Source organism: Malaya genurostris, chromosome 2 (assembly GCF_030247185.1).
Source record: "Malaya genurostris strain Urasoe2022 chromosome 2, Malgen_1.1, whole genome shotgun sequence".
Classification (NCBI taxonomy): Eukaryota; Metazoa; Arthropoda; class Insecta; order Diptera; family Culicidae; genus Malaya; species Malaya genurostris.
Window position 1 is genome coordinate 267291556 of NC_080571.1, and position 27629 is coordinate 267319184.

The 27629-nt window shown below is 37.9% G+C and overlaps 1 protein-coding gene across 3 annotated transcripts in view; it reads right to left on the minus strand.

The window, feature by feature from the left end:
• Positions 1-27629, minus strand: part of LOC131429889 (pseudouridylate synthase RPUSD2-like) — a 610839-nt gene that overhangs the window by 526204 nt on the left and 57006 nt on the right. For 2 of the 3 annotated variants that reach the window (XM_058594332.1, XM_058594331.1), the window contains exon 1: positions 2577-3480. The exons of the other annotated variant lie outside the window; for it this stretch is intronic. The gene's annotated coding sequence lies outside the window, so the exon portion shown is untranslated. Of the gene's footprint in view, positions 1-2576; positions 3481-27629 lie in introns of those variants that run through there. 3 annotated transcript variants of the gene reach the window in all.

Below are 27629 nucleotides of genomic sequence, written 5' to 3' on the forward strand. Positions count from 1 at the left end.
GTTAGTCCAACACTTGTTGTTACTAGAGGCCGTATATACTACTGCGCACTCCACAAGTGTCACGGGAGAAGGATATTTGTTAGTAAAAATTTCAGTATTGGTATTATTCGCGGGCGACTTAGTATGTTCCGGTTTCAAGATGCTCGGATGTAACACTAAACTCATTGAATTCCCGAGTGAACGTTTCAACAATATTCTATATTGAAGTCCCGGCATGTCTTGATTCACAGCTCTTATTCGAGAAAACTGAAGAAAAATTTGCAACCCTATCGCGTAAAGAATGAAAACTTCCCTATTTTTATATAAGAAATTACGCGATACAAAATAAACGAGTGAATAGGATTTAGACAAAATAGTTGATTCGTTGCATTGACATATTCTAAAGAGTTGTTATAAAATCATTTTAAATCACCAAATAAAGGTCAACAGATTTCACGCGCGTCTTTATTTATTATTTATTATTCTTTATTATTTCCGCTTTCTTATTTTAATTACTTAATAAAACTATTAATTCGTAATATTGGTTGATCTGGGCAGCCGGCTATCAAGAAAAATATTAATTTATTTTTTGAAATATTAATATCAAGTGTTTTTACTACGTGTTCAATATTATCTCTGTTATTAACTTTGTAATATCAACGGATTTGCGCAATAGTTATATATTATTTATTTATTTATCATTCAATTTATAATCCTGACAGACAATCAATAACATGGAAGAAGAAAACATTCCAAATTCCAAACTTTTTTTCTAAGTAAGACGGAAATTGATAGGTTGAATGAAGAGATAATTTAGTAAAATAGAGTAATCAGAAGTAAAACATTGAAAATATCTGATAACTGAAAGGAAAAAGAAACTCCTGCAATTATCGCCTTTTACGACATGGAAGCAGGAACCCAGTGGATCTATTCTTGGTTGAGTTTTTTTCCGCCGGATTCCACACGGCATCTAGGCTGATACTGTCCGGAGAGAGCTAATAGGTACTACCAATCTCCTAGTGGACCCCAGCCCCTTTAAAACATAACTCGAATTATATAAACAAAACAAACAAATAAATAAAACGGGAACCGCTAGGCAGTGGCTTGATAATTCTAAAATTTGAAAACTGAACATTTACTAATCATCCAGCGAAACCTACTTTTTGTTATGTCTGGTAGAAAAGTATCATCAATTCTGGTAAAAAACATTTAAACTTCTGATTAAGGTGTACACTTCACTGAAACTTGAAACGATTTTTCAGTTTCGAGCATTCAATCAGCTAGATTTGATTCCCAGTGAAGTTTAAATTTGATGATTAATAGCCCCTATACATGCTGAATTTACACGAGCTACAACATCCGATTAACGTTGTTTCTTCATTTGTATATGTCATGTAAAAGATTCCTCATAAAAAATCAACACCGTCATGCTTATCAATGGACTACTAGTTGTTTACCCATAGTCAATTACTTGTTCGTCTTCGATTACACTTGATTGTGGGTTTCAAGTTTCAAGTGTGATCTTTAAAACACCTTCCAAAAGCACCTCCACTAGAGCTCAACGCACAGCACGTGCAGAGAGACGGTACCGTCCGGAGTTTCGCTTCCCGCGTTTTTCTAGTCTCTTTCGGAAGCACTTCCAAGGTCATTTGCGTGAATGAACCCAGTGAAGCATCATTGGTCATGATTGTCATCAACGACGCTCGAATTTGTGATGCATGCATCGCATCGGTTAAGCCAGGCAAATAAAGCAAACAAAATAAAATACACCTTCCATGAAAACATAATCTACTCGCGGTGCCAAGTCCGCACCAGTGAAACCCATCACCGTAATCTACTACAAATTGTCTTGAAAAATTGTTCGAAGCTTATCCGTGCCGTGGCACGTTTTCATTCCGGGTACGATTTTCCCGCCATCCCGTGAATCCGTCACATCTAGCGGCCCCCTGTCCGAATGCTTACGTATTTGCTAGTGCCGTTCTTCGTCGGCCGTTACAGCAACGATTCCGTTTTGCCCACCCGGGGCGCTCCTCCTAACCATTATCCCGTGTGCGAACGAGCGTTATGTAATTTTTCCCGCATCTTTCACACCTCGTCCATGGCATTCAAGAAAATCTGACGATTGTCGGCTTTTCCAGTGTATCTGATGATTCTTAACCCATATATTCTTTCACGCATTCACGAACACACACACACTTTCGCACTCACACCGGCTTATCAGGCATCTCAGGGAACCATTTGGATAATCTTTATGACAACAGCAGAAGAGCATGGCTAAGTTAAGGAAAACTGATTTTCGTCACATGGTTCGCTATTTCTTGTCTCATCAAAACCAACCACAAGAAAAACACGGTGAAAATGTCGTTCGCTCTCTTGCTGCTCAATGTCACCAAGCAGTTTTCTTCCTGCACTGTGGTCCGACTCTACTACTCGGTATATCGCAGTCCCTCGCAGTGTCAGTGAGATGATCCGAAGGAAAACACACCGACCGAAAATAGCTCGACTCGAGCAGCACTGCTCTTTCCCCCCGGCGGTCAAAAACCTCCACAGAACCAACAGGCTAACGAAAAGACACTAAAACTACTGATAATACACACTTTTCAGCTTATCCTTCTGATTTGTTCCGATGATTAGCGTTGTCTTCCGTTGTGCTGCTTTGGCCACAAGGCTCCTGTCATTCAGCGAGGCGTGCTGTAGTTGTTTCTGTTTCTGTTGTTGGCTGAACTCAGCTGACATCGACAGACGGCGCGTTCTGCTATTTTGCTATTTTGCCATTTGCTCGTTTTGACACTTTCCACAATCCCGCACTGATCGTACGAACACAAACTCACAACGCAATTGGTGAGACTAACTTGACTGCTAGTGATGTCGGTGGCAGCTCTATTATTCTCTGTATCAGGACTCGATTCTATTGCAAAAACACGTGCTTTCACCGGGGAAACGAGCGAACGCCACAAAAGGATCAAAGAACACTTGTGCTGCTTTGTTTCTGATGGTTTGTTTTCCCCTGCCACCACAAGATTAACCTCTCATTTACACAATGTAGGACTTTTCCTCACCGGAAGCCCGCACTAGGACAACACAACACAGCGCACGAGAGACTTGGCCTTTTGGGGAGGTCGTTAGTTGATCCGCATCGCACCACCGCCCACTCTGGAGGCTAGCTTTTTACGATTTAGAACTCACACGCGCTTTCCCCCTGGAGTATTCTTTACCAAGTTTAATGTCCTTGTTTCGCACAAATACACTCATCAACAAACTGACATCCGTACACGGTATACGGTGGAAAAACCGCGAAGAACCAAAACCAAAGGCGGATTGATTAGAGAAAACACACTTTTCTCTTGGTACTGTCCTACCAAGAACTGGCAGATGCTACAAAGTTGGCGCTGCCACAGGACTAGGTTAGGAAAATCTCACCGAGGAAATTGCTCTACCGACCGAAGACGAACGTGGGCTGAGAGACACTGCTTCGACAGATCCACATTAGACATAAGCAACGGACCGCGATAGACTGAAACATTTTCCCGAAGCTTGATCGGGTAATATGAGCAGGCCGTGCCCCGAAGGTTCCCAAAACAGACGCACGAAGACAAACTCGGTGATAAACATCGGTGGTTCGGGTGATTGTTATGCTCGCTCAGCTGTGTTCTACTCGAGCGGTGGTGGGTAGCTCTCATGCGGTTTGACGTTTGCCGAAAAATGCACGTTGTCTTGCCAGAGTCAAACCGCTAACGAAGGGCCAGAGAGAGAGAGAGAGTGAGTGAGAGATACGGAAAGAGCGAACAGACTGCACGAGAGTTGCTCAATTCTCCTGGTTGATAATAACATTGCGCAAATAGCGTGAATAAACAACAAGAAGAAAACACACGCGAGAGAACTACGAGAGTTTGCTCGGTACTCAGTGGGTGGTGGTTGGTTTCGACGGGTTTTTGAGTTGAGTGAGCGCGAATGAAAGTTAAATGGTTCCAGAAATGAGTGCTTAGCATCGAAGTAGGGGAAAACAATCTAATTTTCAGGAAATTAATTTATCAGAGATACATCATCCGGACAACTCACAACATGCTAGAAATGTAATTTAGAACTCCAAATCATCTAAATTCAATTGGATAAGACCCGATTCATAAACAACTCACTGAGAGGAGGAAGGGACAAATTTCAAGTTTACATTTGGCAGTTGTGTTTCACCATGCATCAATGTGTAATTGAAAATGTATTGTCAAAGTTTTAAAAGCAGTTTGGAAAAAAAAATTCTATTTTCTATTATATAACACTCATTAGCTTCACAATTTTCGACACTCATCACCATCCAGGAACCAAAGCATTGCTTAACTCAATGGACTAAGTCGAATGACAAATGAGTATCTATAGTAGAGCTGAGCTGAGCTAAAGTAGACCGCCCGTAGTTGCGTTTCATGGTTGATCGAATGAGTGAAAATGCAAAATGAACAAAAAAATGACTCTTAGGAAAAGCACATCATTTTCACTGTGCATACTTGTGCAATTGTGGCAGTAAGAGCTCGATTGGACCACCCCCGAACACACATGACACAAAATATGCAGTTGATGACAAGATTACAACACAATCCAAGTTGGCAATGAGATATGAAATGATGGAAAATGATAGCATTTCTGGCGACTCGTTACTTTAAAAAAATGGCAACAAGGGACGCGGACGAAATGAGCTCACCACTACCCGTGAACTGATGAACAGAGTCAGCTTAGTGATCAAGATAAGACCACGGTAATTTTAAAGTGTCAGCAAATCTTGACGATTGTGTGCTAAAACCTAAACATAGAAGCCATAGTAGAACATTTCAAGAATATTCTGTGAAATTCTCAAGTCTATCAGAACAAAACTCTCGAGGTTATGGTCCTTTTACTATTCTTATCTAATACTCCGAAGAGACAAAAGCTGATTGAAAATTTGACAAAACATTCTTGAAATCATTTAGGGGTTAGCCAGATTTTGTGCTAGGGCATATAACCGTTTTTATTATGTTTTACGTTTCGTATTTGACTCATCAGTGCAGAGCAGTTAAATTTAACTGCTTAGTGCTAAACTCGGCAGTTCAATTTGAACTGCTCTGCACTGATGAGTCAAAGACGAAACGTAAAAAATAATAAATTCTTGAAATGTTTTATTAATACATAGAAAAAAATATATGATTTTTCGAAAGTGTTAGACCTAATGCGCCACCTAGGAAAATAAACAGTTTCCTTCGATTTTATAAACAATAAACTTTACACGCATATGTGTGTGTCCGACTTCCAGCTCCGGAATTACAAGGCAATATGAATGAGAAAATGCGATTTTTTCACGAGCGATGGCGAAACGAGGTTCACATCACAGGTAAATTCACAGACCTTGTTAGTTGGTGGATATATAATTCTACTTTAGGACTACTAAAACCTGGTTTCCGCTTCCGAACGCATCGGTAATAGTAAAGAAAACTTCCAAAAACGGAACTGACTTCGGTTTCTAAGTAACGGTTGAACCGATTTTCACAAATCAAGATTAAATTTAAAGCTCTCAGTGTCTTGAAAGACACTGTGCAATTTCATCCAGATCCTACTTTAGGTTCCGAAATGCAATGAGTATCAAAACTTTCAAAGCGTCATACAAAAAGATGCAAAATCGATACGCATCGGCGTACGGAAGAAGAAAACATCACAGCCTAGCACAAAGTGTGCTTTGTTCAATTTTGTATAGCGTGCAGGGTTGCCACATTTAAATCTATATTGCCTCAACATAACTGTTTACAAATTAGAAAAGTGGTGGTAGTTCATACCAAAGTAAGTATTTGATTTAAATCAAGTTTAAAAAAAATCTTGACAGAATCTTCTAGTGATTTTATTGAAAATATAAGTAATATGAGAAATGCATCATGACACCACTAGGTGGATTAGGGGGGAGTAAGGGATAATTTGAATAAAAAAACACTATTTTGTAATGTTTTACGGAGAAATAGCTTAAGCAAATTTATTCAAACTTTTTTTTACCTTTCTTTTATAAATATAAAAAATAGGTATAGAATTCGCTCAAATTTTAGAAAAAATTTCGAAGGCCCGGAGGGCCGAATGTCATATACCAATCGATTCAGCACGACAAACTGAGCAAATGTCTGTGTGTGTGAGAGAGACAGAGAGAGTGTGTGTGTATGTGTGTGTGTCTGTATGTGTGTTGTCAACTAAGAGGTCGAGATCTCAGAGATGGGTGGACCAATTTTGATCAAACTAGTCGCAAATGAAAGGACTCCCCGTGACCCTGAACGATACTGAATGGTTTTGAGATCGGATGTTTACTTTTAGAGTTATACGAAGTATTATGTCAAAATTATCAGTATCTGTCACAATTGACCTTGAAAACAGAATATATTTTCAGACTTAGATTCCGCACGGTAATACCTATCCAACAAGCCATAGATTGTTAAAATCCGTCCATTTTTAACGGAGATATCGAAATTTTTGTGTAAGCGACTTTTACCCCTATTGCAACAGTAGAAGTTTTGAGCGCTGTCTAGCAAAGAAATGCTTGGGAGCAACATAAAACACCTTTTTTATATACTGTTACATACATATGTTTCTAAGTACCCAAAAGACTGTGTACAGCATGATATTTTGCCTCGGACCGATTTTAGCACGGTTCGTTTTTGGCAACATAATCGTTCGAATATGCCATATGTAAACCAGATGATGACAGAATTTTCGAGTTCAAAGCAATTCCATGATTATATTGATTTAAACTACTTACAGCAATAAATGCTGGAAGAACATAACACCCATATACCGTTCGAATCAGTTCGTCGAGATCAGCAAATGCATGTGTGACAAATAATTTCACTCAATTTTTTTCGGAGATGACTCAACCGTTTTCTACAAACTCAGATTCATATTAAAAGACGTATACTCCCAAACAAGGTTCCTGAATTATGTTTGGTTTCGACCTCCGGTTCCGGAACTACAAGATGATATGTGAAACGGAATTAAAACTGTGTAACTCATTTTTCTCGTAGATGGCTGAACCGATCTAAGATTCAAATGAAATCTAAGAATCATCTAAGATTCAAATGAAATATTTTAAGATTCTATAAAACATCTTGTTTTTCAGTCAGATCCAACTTCCGGTTTCGGAGATACAGGGTGATTAGTATAAAAATGTCTATTTCACATAAATTAATCAGGTTTATCGGGTTAGCAGATTTGGATAGTCGATAACCAAATAAACTTATTTCATTTTTGGTTGTATTCAGTTTTCGTTTCGGAAGGCACCCAAAAATTTAATACGCACTACGATTTCTCGAAGATGTCTACATTGATTTTCAAGCATTTTGAAACAAATGAAAACTATTCAGCTCCTCAGGTGAATTTATTTGACTTCGGCTACACCGATTTTCCAATTTCGGTTCCAGTATCGAATCGTTTCTCAAAGCTCAATCGTTTTCTCAAAAAAAAGCCAAATCGAATTTCAAAAACAAAAGTTCAAATTAAAATAAATCCAATTTTATTCAATTCTGACTTCCGATTATGGAATTGTAAGATGATGAATTTTTAAAATTCAAAGCGGTATAGAAAATGACAATCCCGAAAATCTTTAAAGTTGGACTCAAAAATATTGCAATTTATTCGTCATATGGCCATACGAATTGGTTTGGGTTATGCTGGTTCCTGAAAACCGGCTCTGGAAGTACCTTAAATTACCCTAAACTCTAAAGTGGAACTTACTTCGACATATCATGGAATGTTTAATCGATTGTCACACTTTTAGATTCAAATTAGATCCGATTTGCAGTTTCGACATTACAGACTAATGAGTGATTAAAATCTCGAATTGCCACTTAAAACGACGGACATTAGAATAATGTCATGTAAACTGAAACACCGAAGAATATTCATGCAAAAAACACATACGGATTGATTGAAAAAAAGGTATCATCTCACTGTTGGGTGGATTAAGCACGTTTTTAAATTATGAAGCATTATGTAAAGAATATTTAGTTAAATTTTCGTATATTAATATTGAAAAATTAGGCGGTAACAGAGCATTCTAAAATCAAAACTGTGCTTAAATTTACTTAAAGTTCGAGTTATTTCTCCTCCCTCCGTCGTTCTCAAGTTATTATTTTGATTTGTTAACAGTTCGTGGCACATTTAAACAAAAAACGCGATCTTACGCTAAATTTTTTGCCCGATTTGAGGTGAAAAACTACCATAATTTGAAAATGGAAAAATTTCAAAAACGTACAGGGGAGGCATTTTATACCAAGAAAGTATGTTCAACTATGTCAGAAAAAAGCGTCTGATTTTTTTTCTCAAAAAATCAACTGAGAAACTTAGGCACACACAAAATCATCATACACCCAGCCCGATGAGAGTCTATGCCTCTAAAATGAATTTCTATAAGAGAGAGGCAACAATGTTCAGCTTCGAATCCAAACTAAGTCTGGGTATTTGGCATCCCTTGGGCATTCGGTTAGGGTCATTTCGCCGTAAGCCATTTCGGCGAAACAGCCATTTCGCCGACAAGGTTATTTAACCGATTATCGTAATTGAAATTGATTTAAAATAAAGACAAAAAAGATAATGATCACCCCCGTTTCATTGACAAAGAATAAAACATTCTGAAATATCTCATACGCTACCCTCGGGATCTTCGAGCTCAAGCAGTGTGCCTTCAAAATTGGATTGTTAAATTAAAAAAAAATCATCTCATATTAGAAAAAGGGCTTAATTCATTTAACCGCCTTTAATCACGAAAAACTACTCTTTTCATTCAAGTTTTGCCTTTCTCATAGACTTTTCAACCGAGGCTCGAAGAGTCGAATGTCATATTACATTCAATTCAGCTCGACTGCGCAAATGTATACATGTAACAAAACTAAGCACTTACTTTTCTCGGAGATGGCGGAACCCATTTCCTTCATTTAATATTCAAATGAAAGTTCTTAGAATCTCATAGAACTTCTTGTTTTTTAATCAGATCCGACTTTCGGTTCAGGAAATACAGGATGATTAGTGGAAAAATGTCAATTTCACATAAACTATTCGATTTTATCGAAATTGCAGATTTTGAAAGTCGATAATCAAATAAACTCATTTTAGTTTTAACGGTATTCCGTTTTCGATCCTAGAAGAAACACAAAAAAAAATAATTTTTACGCACTACGTTTTCTCAGAGATAGCCCAACTAATTTCCAAAAATATCGAATCAAATGAAATGATTTACAATCCCTTAGATGAAATTAACTGACTTCGACTATACCGAACTCCGAATTTCGGGTCCCAAAGTTTCGGAAATAGAAGAAGGCCAAATCGAATTTCATGAACAAAGATTCAATCTAAAAGACTTATAAAATTACACAGAAAGAAATTATGAATTTTGCAGGTGATATAATTCTACAAACGAAACAATTCATAACAACTTAACTTGTCAAATGACGCTTTATTCTGTTTGTACAGGATTTTACAGACTCCGAGTGTAATTTTCACTCGACTACCTAGTGCTGCTGTTTGGATTTATATGTATCAATTATTCAATAAGAAAATATGTGCTTCCGTTTCGACTTCCGATTAAAGTATTACAGGGTGAAGAGTTCTTAAAATTCAAACCGTCACACAGTGGTTCAAAACTGATTTTTGATTTCACTGATTTTTAAGAGCTAACGTGTCTTCGAAGAAGTTTTACTAGATTATATTACGCTTCTTTTGAAAGTGGCACCCTAATTCTAGTTAAGGGGGTAGCACCAATTTCGAATAAAAATAATTTTTTTGCCACAAAAAATTTTTTTTTTCCATCTCATTTTGAAGAAAAAAACATTTGAAGTATTTTTGCTGAAGATAAAAATAGTGTAAAAAATTATTTTTTGAGATATATTCACTTTATTTTAAAAACAATTTCTTTGGATTTATCTACGTAGAATCTACCACTATTACCTAAGCATCTACTACAAAGTGCGCGTAAACACGCATAAACATGCTTATGCTTGCAAGCGCAACTTAAGCAAATTGTTGGGATTTTTATTTTGTTTACTTTTTGATAATTAACAATATTCTACAAAATCTAAGTGGAACTCGATGCAATTTTTTAGGCCTTTTCAAAGTGGGTTTTAAATATTGAAAATCCGAAAAATTATCAAAAGTTCAACACATACTAAAAAAATGGAAAAATGTTTTCCAATCAAATTATGAAAAAGTATTGCAAAAGTACAAACTTTTGCGAAGGGATTTCATTTTTAACCGTGTAAATAAATTGAGTTATCGCGAAGCAACATGTTATTTAAGATGATATATTGATCGTGCGACGCTCACTTAGAGATGTGCGAAGCAGCTCATACCGGTGAGCAGCACATACCGGTGAGCAGCTCCGAACCGATCAGCTCACTAAAGCGAATCGGTTCAATGTATCAGCTCATCAGCTCATTTGAATTAAACTGATGGTTTGTTTTGAACACCGTTTTTCTTTCATATACATGATCGAAATCATTGATGCACAAAGAACAATGCTATGCGAACTAACTTGTTTGCGAATTATTATTATTATGTCATATTTGAACATATCTGCAAAACTGGCATCCCTGAATGTACCCTAGCCTTTTGAGTGAGAGGTAAGATTTCTTATTGACAACGGCTCATTCAAAATGTAAAAGAAGGAGAAATACACATTTGGAAAAACGAACAAAAGCTCATGCACACATTTCTTCTCATTTATAACTCGCTCTTCAAGAGACGAAAATCCGTTCAGCTTGTAGCTTGTTTCCACCTTACCAGCAGGGATGCGAGGTCAATTTTAAAAAAATCTGTGATCAAGTCAAAAACCTGTCTGTGCAAAATCTGTGCACGTTTCTCCGTTTCCATAATAACTAATCGGAATCATTTTGGTAAGCAAAAACAAAGGTCTCACTATTTCCTAACGCTCTGTAATTTTTGGTGCTAAGCTGTGATCAATTTCAAAAATCTGTGATCGATTTCAGAATCTGTGTAAATCTGTGACCGCAGATTAATCTGTGAACCTGGCATCCCTGCTTACCAGTGCGGTGAACTGGTGAGCTGCGGTTCTTTTAGAAAGAGCTGTGAGCTATCAGCTCTTTTTAAAGATTCGATTCACTGGAACAGCTCAGTAACGAATTGCCCATCTCTACGCTCACTGCAAAAGTGAGTTACAGAAACAGCAGACGCGTGACACCCTCTGTTTCTTAATCATGCATGGTTTCAGCTCGGCTATAGTGAAAATGAGTCACACGAATAGTACTCAGGATATTCTTATTATAAAATAAATTGGATTAGGAATATAATTTCCTGAAAGTATTGTAAAAGTTTGCTGCATTAAGTTGCATATTTTGCTTCGGTACAAGGTTTCCTAGGTTAAAATAAGTAAAATGATGTATAACTTTTTCAGAAAAGAATAAACCTATGCTTTACCTTCTACCAAATTATGGGATTTTATATTTTCTACAATTATTCCAAACAAAATATGTAAAAAAAAATAACTTGAAACAAGTTATGATTGGAAAACTAGTTTAAAGGGGGTTGTCATAATACAATAACTAAAACTAACATTGGAATGGCCTAAAAAAAAGTTCCATCGAGTTCCACTTAGATTTTTTTATAGTATTGGGCATATCTTTTCCTATAAATTTTGTAAAAATCAGCTGCATAAAGTTGCATATTTTTCGCTTCGATGTAAGGTTTTATCATAGGTAAAAAAAGGTAAAATGTTGCATAACTTTGCCAGGAAACAACAAACCTATGCACTGCCTTCAACAAAAATATGGGATTTTTTATTTTCTACAATTATTCCAAACAAAGTATGCATAAAAAAATAACTTGAAACAAGTTATGAATAAAAAATTGATTTTAAGGGGGTTGCCACAAAAACGCTTTGTATATCCGAAACGGTGCGACCTACACTTTTGGTATATGTATTTGACAAAGTAAATTATTTTTAATAGTTCTAAAAGTTTGTCGAAGAAAAAAAAATATGATTATATTTTTTGTCAAAGTAGGCCATGAACAATCAGGGATAGAATCAAATTACGCGGTATATATTTTTAAATAATTTCTTAAAAGCAACTATATGCACAAAAATAACGGTTTGGCCGCTACTGATTTAGGTCCATGTTTTTATTGATTCGAACCACTGTGCGTCATAGGAGATGACGATCGTTATAATAAATTCATTTGATTTATGCTGGTTCCTGAAGTACCGAAAATAATGACTCAAAAAATTTCAAAATTCAATCGATTGTCACAAGTCTAGATTTAAAGGAATTATAGAATTTCTCTTTTCGGTCCGACTTGCAGTTCCGAAATTATAAGGTCAATAAAATAATTTCATGAAAACTAAAAACACTGAAGAAAATTTATGTAAAAAACACATGCGTATTTATAAAAAAAGGTATCTGATAGGTGGATTAAGCACGTTTTGCATTTCTCATATAGAAAGGTTATGCAATCACTTGAAAAACCGACTAGTAAAAATGCTTCTGTCATATACCATACGACTCAGTTCATCGAGCTGAGCAATGTCTGCGTGTGTGTGTATGTGTCAAATAATCTCACTAGGTTTTCTCGGAGAAGGCTGAATCGTTTTTGACAAACTTAAATTCAAATGAAAGGTCTCATGGTCCCATACGGAATTCCTCAATTTCATCCGGATCCGACTTCCGGTTCCGGAGTTATAGGGTAAAGTGTGTTCAATATTGTACACCGTCACTTAAACCGGCGGAACAAAAACCGTAAAATATGTTGTAAACTGGACTCAAAACCGTTATGCCTAATCTTAGGGTCAAATGAAAGGTCTTATGGTGAAATGAAAAATATTATGGATCAAAAATTACTGCATGTTTTCGGATACAACAAACATTTAAATCGTCATTTAGAGTGCGATGGCAAAATTGCACAAAATCTTCAAAATTTGAATAAAAACTAGTGGAGTTTGTGCATCATGTTAGTTGGTGGCGGTACGAACCGACTTCGATTATACCGGTTCTCGGGTTCCTGTGCCGGAAGTGCATATAATAGTGAACCCACTTCGTTTTCTTAAGGATGACCTACGCGAGAAAAGCAAGGTTTAATTCTGTATGTTATACTAGTCAATGCACAAACAATCTTTTGGTTTCTTTCAAAAATCGAAGAGAAATTTTTTGAATAGAATACCACAATATTATACATGAGAAAGGCATCATTACACCACTAGGTGGAGTAAAACAGGTTTTTGGTTTTGAATTGGATTTTTTTTTAGTTTTATATGTGGATCTTTTTTATGGTGAAATTTTAGGGGTCCAAGTTGGGTAATTTGAGAAGGTACTTCTTTCTCTTCTCTGACCCTTGAGAAGTGAAAAACTTCTTCGAGATAACAAATGCTGAATACAGGTAATTAATGAGATAAAAATGTTAAATTTTATACAAGGAACTATCAGAACAGCTAAGGGAAACGATTTTGATAAGTTGAATAGAGACGCTAACTCCTTGTTGATAACATTTCGTGGAAAGTGGGCGGGATCTTCTTCACACCTATTGCGGGATATCTGCAACTACAATGGCTTGCATAGTGACTGACCCTTAGGAACGTGTCACCGAAAGGGAATCCTGAAAATCCTAGTGGAACGTGTAAGCGAAAATAATTGTTTGCGGACACATACCTTTTCAGGGAGGTTTTGAAGGAACAAATTGTGATGGAAGGACGACTCAGTCCGCTATCGACAGCAGTCTTGCTACAATAGGTGGTAGATACATACAAACATACATTCAAATCTAACGCTCCATACTGCTTGATTTGAACACCAGATTACGGAAGTGTTTTCGAGAATCGAGCGAACTAGTGAAGCAATGCTGGTCTTTGAAGTATTTAGAAAACTGAGCTATTTTTGGCAGAATTATTCCATCGATGTTATAATCGAATAGAGCAAGATAAAACTTCCGATGAAAGATGATAACTTCACATTTGACTGGTTAGTTTATATTTTTTTGCCCGAACGCTGTAAAAAAAACTTGCCGTCGTCAGCAATCCCCGTAAACTACGAACCACGAAATACGGTTTGGAATCATCTGCCTGGGTAAATTTACAAGCAGTTCCCAGGTGCAAAGGAACATCGCTTTTTATAGTTCGTTTCAAAATTGAACAACATGCAAGTTTTCGCATACAAACTATGAATGATAGTTCGAAGTATCATGAATCGATATTTCTGCAACCAAATTTTCTACAATTTTAGAAGGAAAAAAAATCGAATTGAAACAACCCCAATCGTAAAATATTACAGATCGTTGACTAGTACATCATTACATAGGATTGTAAAGTGTGCAAACGCCATTTCATCCATGGCAAATAATCTGCGGACTAATGATATGCAAATAAAAGTGAAGTAAATGAAAATTTATTGATATTACGGTTCTCTTGATTCACTCCTAATGGGGCCCAGCATCTTTGAACACGTAGCACTGCGATTGTATGCAATCAATTAAAACAAACCAGATTGATGATTTCCCAGACGGTCCACTCCCCGAGAGTTTCCACCGTGTATACGATTTCCCAACCATCCAAACCAACCAACCGACCGTCCGACACCGAACTGCACCACACTGGAAGACACGGACCAGTTTTCGAATAAACACATTTACTGCTGCCTGGTTGCACTGTCTAACCCAGCACTCCCAGTTCAATACATGTGAAGCGAGAAAATTTTATCTATCCCCACAGTCGCCTTTTGATGCCTTTATTTATGAGATCTAAGAAAAGTGCAACACACCCCAACCCGTCCCCGCTGCCGGCCTCCAGACGACTAGAGCAGACCCCCCCCCCCTCGTTCTTTTGCCTTTTGCCACTTGCATTTCCAGAGAACGACGGTACGACGACGAGGACCACCGAACGGATGAAAGCAGAGCAGGCATCTTTCAGCGTCACTAGACCTCACCACCACCGCATCGCACCGCGCACCGTCTGCACCGTCGTAAAGGAAGGCAAACAAATGAAAGCAACAAACACACCACACCAAGTAAGTTGATGTATTTTCCTGCTGTGCATACATCACAACTATTGCCCCCGGGGTTCTTCGGGGAGAAGTTCGCAGCATCAGGTCGCACATACCATAATCCTGCCGGGTGGAGACTGCAGCTATGTGGACACACACAGCTTCGAGCGATCCTCTGTCCGGAATGGGCCAGCCTGGGGAGAGTTAAATTTGGTTTTTATGTTGGCCCAAGTGCGTGAGCCTCGGTGCTCCGGATCGGTGTGTCGATCCGGCCACCACCAAGACCCATTCCGAAAGAAAAACTCGATTGGTTCTAGGGTATTATCGTTTGTTAAAAGCAATGAAAGGCTTTAGAATCTTTACTGGGGCAAATGAATTGTAGGCTTGGTGGTGATAAATAATAGGCACAATGTTGGATTCTGAAGAAGAACGTCCTATCAGAAAGCTGTCCGACCGTTGTTTAAGTCTGCCTAGGTTTTTTTTGGATCAACGGTAACTGGTTGATTCGAATCTGAAAGAGGTAGGATAGCGCACAACGGTCCACTAGTTTTGTGCTCGAAAGAGATTTACAAACAGATCCGGAGCTGAATGAAATTGAAAACGTCAGATTGTTCGACCTTATCCTAAGGCACATCCCCGAATAAATACTAAGTGATTAGTTTCAGGTTCGAATTCGTACAAACAATTCTCCTTCCATCATTCGGAAGCATTTCGAAACATTAAAAAAAACTGAGAATATTCTGCTTCGAAGAAAAGTTGTCAATTTGTAAAAAAAAAGGCCAAACGATCTAGAAGTAAGTTTTGCAGCCTATACCGATCAACAGAGCATTACAAATCGATCTCAAAAGTATGCTTGATCTTTATGTTTCTATCTCGTTGAGTTAAACCAAATTGTTGAATATCCCTTAAAGTAAACGATTTTATCGATAATGTTTTTGATTTTCAACCCGGGTAGCGGTAGGGAGCTACTCAAAAAAAAAAAAAAAACGTGCTTAATCCACCTAGCAGTTAGATGATACCTTTTTTTTATCAATCAGTATGTGTTTTCCGTATGAATATTCTTTTATGCTTTTAGTTTTCGTGAAATTATTTTAATGAACGTCGTTTTAAATGACAGTTCAAAATTTCGATCAATCATTACCTTGTGATTTTGGAACTGAAAGATGAATCGAAGAGAGAAATTGTATGAAACCCTAACATAATTCCTTTTAATCTAAACGTGTGACAATCGATTAAGTATTCCATGAGATGTAGGTAGGCAGTGAGTTTCTCTTCAAAGTTTTGGTAATTCATTCGGTATTCAGAGACCAGCATAACCAAAAATAGTTCATATGTTGATGAACTAGTATGACGCATAAATTGATATAGTTTTGAGCCCTACTTTGAAGGTTTTTTGGTATCGTTATCTTCTAGGACGGCTTGAATTTTGGAAATTTATTTTAAATTGATTTTTTGTTTATTAAATTCGTTTTGGCCTTCTTTTAATTTCTCTATTCGAATTAATGGATTGTTAACCATTTCATTAGATTTGAAATTTTTGAAAATTAGTGTAGCCATCTTAGAGAAACCATAGTGCGTTCCACATAAAATGTTTGAGTTTCTTCCAGGATCGAAAACCAAATACCGGTAAAACTGAAATAAATTCATTTGGTCTTCGGCTCTCAAAATTTGTGAAACCGATAAACCCGATAAATTTATGTGAACTTTTTACACTAATTATCCTGCATCTCCTGAACCGGAAGTCGAATCTGATTAAAAAACAAGCAGTTTCCATAGGACCTCAAGATCTTTTATTGGAATGTTAGATGGACGAAATCGGTTCAGCCATGTACCAGCAAATTGAGTGACATTATATTTCTATATATGTATCATCCCCTAATTCCGGAACCAGAAGTTGAATCCAAATGAAATTCAGAATCCTCATACGGGAGCATAGAACGGGCTCGCATGAGTCTAAGTTTGTAAAAATCAGTTAAGCCATCTCTGAGCAAAATTATCGATTTTATTTTTCACACACAAATGTACTTCTCTCGACGATGTTCTTCCAGTAGTATAAGGATGTAAGAAGTTGTGTTCTTCCAGTAATTATTGTTGCAAGCAGTATAAATCAATATAAATATTGAACATTGTTACAAATTTGAAAATACTGCCATCTTTCTAATACATATGTCATATTCGAACGATTATGTTGCCAATAGTCTTTTAGGTATTAAAAACAATTCCATAAAACAGTGTTGAAAATCGTTTTTCACTTTGCTCTGACTGAAACATCGCTTTATCATCAAGCGACTAAAACTTCTGCTACTGGACTAAGGCGAAAAGTCGCTTACACAAAAATATCGATATCTCCGTCAAAAATGGACGGATTTTGACAATCTATGGCTTGTTGGACAGCTATTACCGTGCGTAATCTAAGTCTTAAAAACATATTCTGCTTTCAAGGTCAATTGCGACAGATATTGTCAAAAACTGAAAATTTTGATATAAAACTTCGTATAACTCAAAAAGTAAACATCCGATCTCAAAACCATTCAATAGCGCTCAGGGTGACGGGAAGACCTTTCATTTGCGACTAGTTTGATCAAAATCGGTTCACCCATCTGTGAAATCTTGACCTCTTTGTTGACAACACACATCCAGACACACACTCGGACATTTGCTCAGTTCGTCGAGCTGAATCGATTGGTATATGACACTCGGACCTCGGAAAATATTTCTAAAGTTTGAGCGAATTCTATACCTATTTTTTATATTTACAAAAAAGGTAACAAAGGTAGGTGGGTTATGTCAGAGACATAACTGGATGACGCGAATATGAATATAACTTGTACGCTTCCTTTACACTTCCGAATATCAGTTTGCTGATCGATTGTGTGAATTGTGCTAGCTTTCCTCTTCTTCAGTACTAGAATTTGAAACGACGCACCTACACTAAATAACGGATTAGATAGATCAAACATGCAGACATACAATCAAATATTGCAAAATAATTTTTATAGATCTTTATAATATAATTATGTTGGTTCTGAAAAGAACATTTTATGAACATTTTATTGGAGTTGTAGAATTCTCTACGACATTAAACACTGTTCGGAGCATTTTTCTCGAACGCGAAGCTGCCAAATGCTGGTTTCATTTGCACTCATTTGGTGCAAATTTCGCACTGCGAAATGTCCCCAAATCTAGTCCAATTATTCTAGATTTACACTCAACTGAAGATTTTCAACTCTGATTTGCAAAAAAAAATCTTTATAGTTCTTTGGATAACATTTAGAGCCATTAGAAGGGCTGATTTTGTATAATGCTCCCCATCGTTGTATTCGTCTCCAATGCAAACGACCAGCAGCAGGATAACGCAATCGTTTTTGCTTGTAGCGAAACTCGCACTGCGAACGTTCCATAGCAGAACTGCTTCATGTGCGGATTGATTCAATACTGAACTGAATTTGTGATACTGGAACTGAACTCTGGACGTGAACCAACCGACATGACGCACTTGCTTCACTTCATGCTCAGTCAACTGCGCAGGCTAGAATGAACGAAATATATCAAGTGTTAGCCTTTTATACCTACACGGTAAGTAACGTAGAAATGAAATGTCACTTACTACATCAAAACCGTCGGCTAGGGTACGAGAAAGATGTCATGAGTTTTATTCTTTGATACTCGTTGATAACATACATTTCAGTAAACTAAAATTTTGATTTTTCGATCGAATGTGGTTCGATCGAGTCCTAGCTACCTTTAATTTTGCTAGCGTTTTTGGGAATACAAATGAAATACGATAGTAAAATCAATACGTCGTTAATCAAAATAAGGGTATATGTCATACAACTGAAAATGTTATCATAAACTGATGATCACATTCCCGATGACATGTAGCAAAAATTATGTTGATACGTTAGATACAACAAGAGATATTCACGATCAAAATCTGATCACTCTCTCAGATAGTAAATTTCGAAAAACCGCCCCTTCGTAAAGTAAGTCGTATTCACGACAAAAAATCCTAAAGCAAACAAACATAATACTTGTTGTACTCCTTACTATTTTGTTCAGATGATTTTTAAGTAGTTTCATAAATACATCTATTTCATAAGCTTCAAACCTAAATACCTTCAAATATCTTTAGAACACAGCCATAACGGTTAGTATTAAATAAAACATATGACTACTAAAGCCTTGGTATTACATTTCTGTAGTGGAATTTGACCTTCTATTTCAACAGACTCCGCAGCCGATTCAGAGTATGACTACTAGTTTCCATAAATATCATATTAGTATTTCGTTATTCGACGCAGATCATCGTCATCCCAAGAAGCTTGCCAGCTGACAAGTGTTCTTTGACGAGACGCTCTATAGTAGTATTATAAGGCAAATAACTAATCGCAAAAAGTCCATGTTGGTGGAGCAAGGCAGAAAGAACATCAATGGAAACTGAACCAGATGCTCCTTTTATATCTAAAAATACACAAGCCATTTGAGGTTTATGAACGAAAGTAATTTGGATTTCAGATGAAAGCAATGTGACAGAATCATTCGTCCCTTTATTTCTGCGGAAGCCAAACTAAGTATCTGACAACAAGCCGTTCGGCTCGACCCAAGTGTCAATACGTCGAAGAATACTCGAATTATAAACGACAACATTGCAATGGGCCCATATGAGTTGTGATTGGTAGCTAGTTTTTTCGGCTTTTGAATGGCGATAACTTTCACATGCCTCCACTTCGGTGGAACAATATTTTGCTGAAGAAACTTGTTGAACAATTCCAACAAACGTCTTTTTGCGAGGTCAGGCAGATTCTTCACCAAGTTGAATTTAATTCCGTCCTACCCAGGGGCAGTATTGTTGCAAGACAAGAGTGCTATAGAAAATTCTATCATTGAAAAGAGGCTATCCATGGAAGCATTATTATTTTTTTTTATTTAAAAGATATTTTATTCAGGCCTATTTGCGTACAAGCTTTACGTGGCCGATTTAGCTGAGTTTTTAGATTTTTTTTTGTATTGGATCTCGTTGTCACCCTTTTTCTAGGGGGAGAGGAGCTTCATTTTCCTCCTACGAGGATTGAGGGGCAGTTTGTTCGTGGTTCGTCTCGTCATCCATTGCCATGGTATTGTTGTTGATTTCGTTGCTAGTTGCTGTAGATGCGCCTTGTTGTACATTGTTTGCAGTTGCTGGTTGGTTGGATGGTAAGCTGTTAACTGCAGCTGGTGTACTTTGTTCTATAGGGGTTACGTTGGGTGCTTTCGTTGAAGGGGATACTTCCCTGTTGTTGGTGACTGTCACAGGTGAACTGGGGTTGCTTGGGGTTGATGTGAAGGAAGCACCGTTGTCCTTTGGTATAGTTGTCTCCTTGTCCGGTTTATCACATGGCTTACCGTAGTGAACAGCTTTTTGGCAATATTGACATGTGGCCATCTGATTGTCATAGGTAACAAGTGATTTGCACGGTATTCTTGTATCTTGACCGAATGTCACATAAGAAGGTATAGGCCTCCTCAAGCACATGCGTAACAAACGTACACCATTTAGAATACCGGGGAAAAAATTCTTCCACGTTTCTTTTTCGATAGAGAGAATCTCCCCGTATTGGGACATGGTATGGCGAATATAAGGATCGATGACGCTTGAGGGAAGATCATGGACACGCACTTCTATAGCACTATCTTCCATATATACTGGAATGTTGTACTTGATATTTTCATGCTCCACATAGTGCACATTATTATTGTCTTTAGCGAATTGAATTGCATCCAATTCTTTACAGAACTGGATATAAACAACATTATTGGTCTTATTGCATTGAAGTAAATGCACACGTTTAATGTCAAGATGCATTTGCTCCTTAAGCAAACCTTCAAGTTCTCGTATCGAAGGTCGATTTTTGCACTGTCTGAAATCAACAATAATTGTATTCTTTCGTACCGGCGGTAGCTTTTGTTCGTTTGGTTCACTCATTTTCGAGGTCTATTGTTCACTACACAATACTGTACTTGGTTTCTTCTGTCCCCAACGTAAGCGGTTTTGTTTTATCGACTGACTTGGATGAGATGTAAACCCGAACTGGAAGCATTATTTGAAGGAGACTTCCGAATAATGCTCTGCGTAGAAACAGAATCTGGGAAAAAGATCCTAGCAAAGTCGATCGATTGGAGTATTCTTCTTCTCTCATTGCCTACGTTACAATTCCTCATTCGTCTGGCCGTGTTCCAAAAAGTGTTCATTGAGATTTTTATTGACAAACCTACAACGAAATGTCTCCAATGGCTAAAGTTTCTGGTCCGAATTATGTTCTTGTATTTGGTTTCTGAAACCAAAAATGAGAGCCACACGAAATATCCAGAATGCTTAATGATGGATTACAATACGCACGTAAAGGCTGATCTTGGAAGGCTTCCCGAGCAAAAGAAATTGTTCTACATAGATACGTATTCAATTTCGCTTAAAAGTTTACTAGCAAATCTATGATTTGACGCACAGGCCGCACAATGATCAGGGAAGAAATTGATATATTGGACTAAAATGTAGCTGAGAACAAGTGACCTGCAAAAAAGCAATGAGACAATGATGTTTTGTGATAGTTTCACAATTTTCCTTACTCCTTCATACGTCGTGTTGGTTCAGGACGAACTATATTCTTGTAAAACACCCGAAGAACGTAACGTAAATCAGTCATCCATCAATCAGTCAACACGCACTGCTAGGGATATCAACGGGGATAGCGATTTTTCCGTACTGACATACGCACACGCAGCGATTGTTTGCCAACAAAAGAAAATCGACAAAAGCTTTTACTTGTTACTTTGATGAACACGATTACCAGAGAGTTTCATCACACGTCGCATTTTCCTTCTGGGTAGGACTGGCATACCGAAGAAAACTGCAACTCACTTTTCCCAGCATGGTTCCATCTTTTTGACAACGTTCCTCCGACCTAGGAGCTATCCCATGCCTTTTCATCTGATCAAGCAGAATGACCGTGAGCAAGATTTGCTGTACAACCAATTATTTCACTTTTGTGCCAAAATTTGGTTTCACGCTGGTTTCTGGTTGTGGTTCGTATAGAAAAGCTGATGCCGACCGAACCGGGTCGGAATATCGAAGCACTTCAGAGCAGGTGTGTTGGACTGGTTCCCTCCAAAAGTCTACATAACTGCCAGGGAAAAATAATAATAAATAACAAATGTCGTCTGGTAATCATGTCTCCGACCACGACGACAACGATCCGACCCGGTCCGATCGGGTCTGCCGAATAAATTGAAAAACTATGACACAGCCCTTGGCCAGGTTGGGACCCGGCCAACCCGCAGAGGGCGCTTGAGTTAATGGTTAAAATATGTTACTTACTGATTCGTCGCTACCGTCGTCGTCGTCGCCGTCGTCGCCGTCGTCATCACCCGGTTGCAGCATGCACACACGTATCTCCGTGTGACCGACGCCGCCGACCGCCAGGAGCGATATTGATGTTATTTATAGGAACGACGGCAGTATTGCTACTGCCTTCTACTGTTGCTACTAGAGTAGTTTGAACATTCAAAACAAATCAGCAAAACAGCACTTGATAGAGACGTTCGTCTGGTTTAAATCGATGGCATTTCGGATGACCGGGGTCAGACTAGCGCCAAGTACGTACACCTCGCAGCCTACACCTCTATCACCGACAGTCGCGCTATCTAACTCTGCTAGCTAAGGAAGCTGAAACATGAACTAGGAACTCTCGTAGAACATGAAACGGGATAAGTAAGTTTACAAAACGAGCAGCGTGGGAAGATTTCGGTGACACTTTGTGTCAACGCACAGTTAAATGATATTACGAGTTATTTAATGGTTCGTGCCGTGTTACACGATACGGCAATATGTATGTACAGGAACACACACGCGTACAACACGAAATCGTGTACACTGTTATTAACTGTGAACGAGGATGATGATGTTAAAGTTTGCTTTTCAATATGTCAAGACGAGGACGGCAATAATTCGTAGTAGGGCTATTGTACCAAGGGTCTTATCATTAGTAGAGTCGCAATGTTTTTTGGTCGATTACTCGACTTTCAATCTACGACTTGTAATAAAATATCTTTATTTCAGATCTAAGAAGCAATGGGAATAAATGTATCTGTTTTCATCTTACCATTAAAATCAATCTATCGAACAGAGTCAGAAGATCTCACTCTAACAATCGGTTATCGTATATCAGATAACTACTAGAGCTAAGATGAATAGGGGTACCTTCACCCTAAATATGCATTGCGTTTTAACAATGATAGCGTAATATAACGGGCGCTTCATGAAACTGTTGTAATATTAATCTCTAAAGTGCATAATAATTATTGCTAATGTTATTAGCCTAGAAAACGAAACTTATGTTTGAATATATTATAAGCTCATTGGATCTAGCAGTAAGTTTCCAGCGTTTATTTCCAAACCTTGAAGCATCATTGTGAAATGCTTACATACTTTGCATCCGAAGTATTATCCATCGGGGAAAAAACCCATCTAGTGGAATCTGCCGAACCGGAAATGTTCACCATAACCCTCCTTCCAAACTTGCTTAATGACCCCATTGTAGAGCTTGAGCGACCACCCCTGGTTGCTACTCCGTTACTGATCGGGATTAGCTGAAATTGTACAGGGAGTTTCTAGATGATCCGACCTGGGACTGGTAAATCATCCTTCAATGTACATCTTCTGGTAATTCCAGAATTCATTGATCAGTACCGGCGCCGGCCAGGCCCGGTCGTAGATCGTCTAAGGAATGGGAAGGGATGTTAGTCCAACACTTGTTGTTACTAGAGGCCGTATATACTACTGCGCACTCCACAAGTGTCACGGGAGAAGGATATTTGTTAGTAAAAATTTCAGTATTGGTATTATTCGCACGCGACAGTATGTTCCGGTTTCATGATGCTCGGATGCACCACTAAACTGACTGACTTCCCGAGAGAACATTTCAACAATATCCTATATTGAAGTCCCGGGAAGTCTTGATTCACAGCTCTTATTTGAGGAAATTGAAGAAAAATTTGCAATACTACCGCGTAAAGAATAAAACATTCCCAATTTTTTTTTTTGAGTGATACAAAATAAACGAGTGAATAGGATTTAGAAAAAATAGTTGATTCATTGCATTGACATGTTCTAAACAGTTATTATAAAATCATTTTAAATTACCAAATAAAGGTCAACAGATTTCACACGCTTCTTGATTCTTTGTTATTTCCGATTTATTATTTTAATTATTTATTGAAATTATTAATTGGTTATATTGGTTGATCTGGGCAGCCGGCTACCGAGAAAAATATTAATTTATTGTTTAAAATATGAATATCAAGTATTTCTTTACTATGCATTCAATATACCGATATATGATATCTCTGTTATTAACTTTGTAATATCAACGGATTTGCGCAATAGTTGATATTTATCATTCAATTTATAATCATGAAAAACAATGAATAACATGGAAAAAGAAAACATTCTAAATAAAACTTTTCTCCGAAGCTAGACGGAAATTGATAGGTTGAAGGAAAAGATAATTTAGTAAAATAGAGCAGAGATGTCTATCTCCTCTGTGTGACGAAGAGCAAGCAAAATTTCTCCCCTCGCACTGACAACTTCAACGAGAGCTCTTCTCTTTCACATTTATACACCACTGTTGTGTAAAGTGTGCACACATCATGAGTGCGTTTGTTTATTTCCTTTTACCTCTTCCACTGAATCTCACCCAAGTGCTAGAGCATTAGCTAATAAATTCTCTGAGGTGGATGCAGATACTTTCACAGAGGTGTACACGCCGGTGAGCACTCTGCTGTATGGTTTTCGTAGATGAAGTGTGGACACGCAAAATCAGCAAAATAAAACAATTTATCGTAAAATTTTCGGTTTTCCTTGCAAATTTTTCATAGCAAGGCCAGATCTACTCTCTATTAATTGACGTTCACAGAAGTGTTCGCTCAACATCACGCGCCAGTGGTCACTTGGGTGTATTTAGACGAGAGCGCGTGTGAGCGATTCATGCGAAGAGAATGTGTTTCACTCGCGCCAGCTGCTTTAACCACAAGCACACACTCAAATGCTGTCTATTCGACACTGAGAAGAAGTGCGCTTTCCTCTTTGTGCGGTGCTTCGTTTTTTGCATCCTCGGTGTGGCAGAAATCTGACTCTAGCGTTTATCACTCTGGTGAAATGCCATCTCTGAAATAGAGTAATCAGGAGAGAAACGTTGAAAATATCTGATAACTGAGAGGAAAAACAAACTCCTGCACTTGTCGCCTTTTACGACATGGAAGCAGGAACCCAGTGGATCTATTCTTGGTTCATTTTCTTCTGCCAAATTCCACACGGCATCTAGGCTGGTACTGCCCGAAGAGAGCTAATAGGTACTATCACTCTCCTAGTGGACTCCAGCCCCTTTTTCTTAATGACCCCATTGTAGATTTGAAATAAGCCAAATTTTACTGAAATTCGTTGAGTCATCTTCGAAAAACTTAAGTCGATGAAAATAATCGGTTACGTCACTTATACGAACATATCTCCGGAACTGGAAGTGATAACCGTTTAATCTTTGAACTTATCAATCTCTATTCATCTCTCAAACAAGTCCAAGCATGTAGATGTCGGTTTCGAAATCTTCACGAAATTTAAACGGAGAAAAAAAAAGTACGTCATTTCGGTAACGTCACTTTTTTTATCCCGTTACGGGCAACTCTGGCCGAGGGTGGGAGTTACAAGACTTCACACTTTCCATACCGAGCGAACTAGGCTATGGTACCCAAATGAACACTAGCAACGAAGAAGGAAACTCTCCAGCATGTAACCCAAGCGACAGATTCTTATACTGTAAGCAATTTGAAAAGAAAGATACGAGCATCTTATATTGCAAGTTCTCCAGAGAATTTGTCACTTGGGTCGTGGGTATCGGTACTATGCCATCCTACCAACTGCTCAAGCGGTACATATGATTATTACATTAATTATCTAGAAAAGATATCGAAGTGATTGGTCTTCTAACACTTGCTTTTCCAATCTGCTCTGACTGTTTCTATATTTGTCGATGTATTTTTGTGTGTTTTTTGCACCCGCATAGAGGGACATGAATAATGATTGATGAGTAAGTGTAGCTTTAGTGAGGAACTGAGTGGAAGTAACGAATGTCAGAGAAAGTACGAGAAAGCAATCTAAGAGAGATACATTTAACATGCAATCAAACTACTAGGTGTGCAGACTTTGAACGATGTTGTTCACGCTGTTTGAGGCTCCCAGATGTGACAATAAGAACATGATTGAATTAATGCACATTCCCGAGCAGAGTATGAGATCAAATAGAAAACTCATTTTAATGTTGTGTTTATCGATTACCTAAACACTGTCCCAGAAAGTATGGACGCAACCGCCCATTTCGAAATGGTTCAGAATCTGTCAATTTTTATGGCTGCATACTGTTGTTTACACTATTCTCTAACCACTTGTTCAGTTGTTTATTCGTTTTCATTAGTTTGTTTCGAAATGCGTGGACTTTCAGCAGAACAACGTCGAAAAATTGTGTACAAATGGTGCACAGAACGCGGACTGTCACTGAAAAAGATAGCAAAATGGAAGGAATAAGTGAAAAAGCCGTGGGAAATGCAATCAGGAAGTTCGGTGAGGATAACACCTTCGAGGATAAACCGAAAACGGGTCGAATAAAAGGTCATGCTAACCCTCAGTTGGATGAACGTATACTGAAGGCGTTCGAGCAAAAGAAGGAGGTTTCAGTTCGGGATGTGGCCAAAAAAGTAGGCACTTCGAAGTCAAATGTTCTTCGTACTAAAGAACGTTTGAATCTTTGAACCTATAAGAAGCAGAAACAACTAAAACGTAGTCCGAAACAAGAAGCATCGATCAGGCCGAGGGTTCGAAAGCTGTACAATACGATTCTTGCTGCAAATTTGAACTGCATAATCATGAACGACGATATCGATTGAAGTCGAGTCTGAGACATCGATTGAAGTGGAAAAATTTGGTAAGAAAGCTATGGTCTGGCAAAGCAATTTGTAGCTGCGGTAAGATTTCGAAACCCTTCATCACCACTGCTTCAATGAACAGCGAAATATACATCAAAGAATGTTTCCAAAAACGACTTCTACCCATGATTAGAAGCTACAAGGATCCTGTTGTCTTCTGGCCAGATCTTGCTTCTTGCCACAACTCGAAATCAATGGTAGAATGGTATACTACCAAAAATGTCACTTTCGTCCCAAAAGACAAACAAGATCGAAAAAGATTGGAAAAAGTGTCAAAACTTGTCGCCAAGTAGTCTGTACGGAATTTAATGAGGAACGTTCGCAAGAAGGTGCGCCAGCTAGTCTACAATGGCTAAGTAGCAAATGTTGAGAATAATATTGTGTTGTTGTAGTCTAATATTATCAGTATATCGAATAAAATTTGAATATCTAACATTTGTGAATTATTTACAGCGAAATCAAAGTGCGTCTATACTTTCTGGGACAGTCTTTACTGTACCAGAGCTTCGTTTAATACAGTATTAGAACTAATTGGCTCTAGTGGCACGTTTGAACATTTGCGTCTTTCGTTTAACATAGTAAGGGCAAAGTCCAAGACATACCGTTCACGACTGCATTATTTAAGCTAAGACATGGAACAGAAAACCAGTATATTTCTTGGTTAAAAATAATTCCACC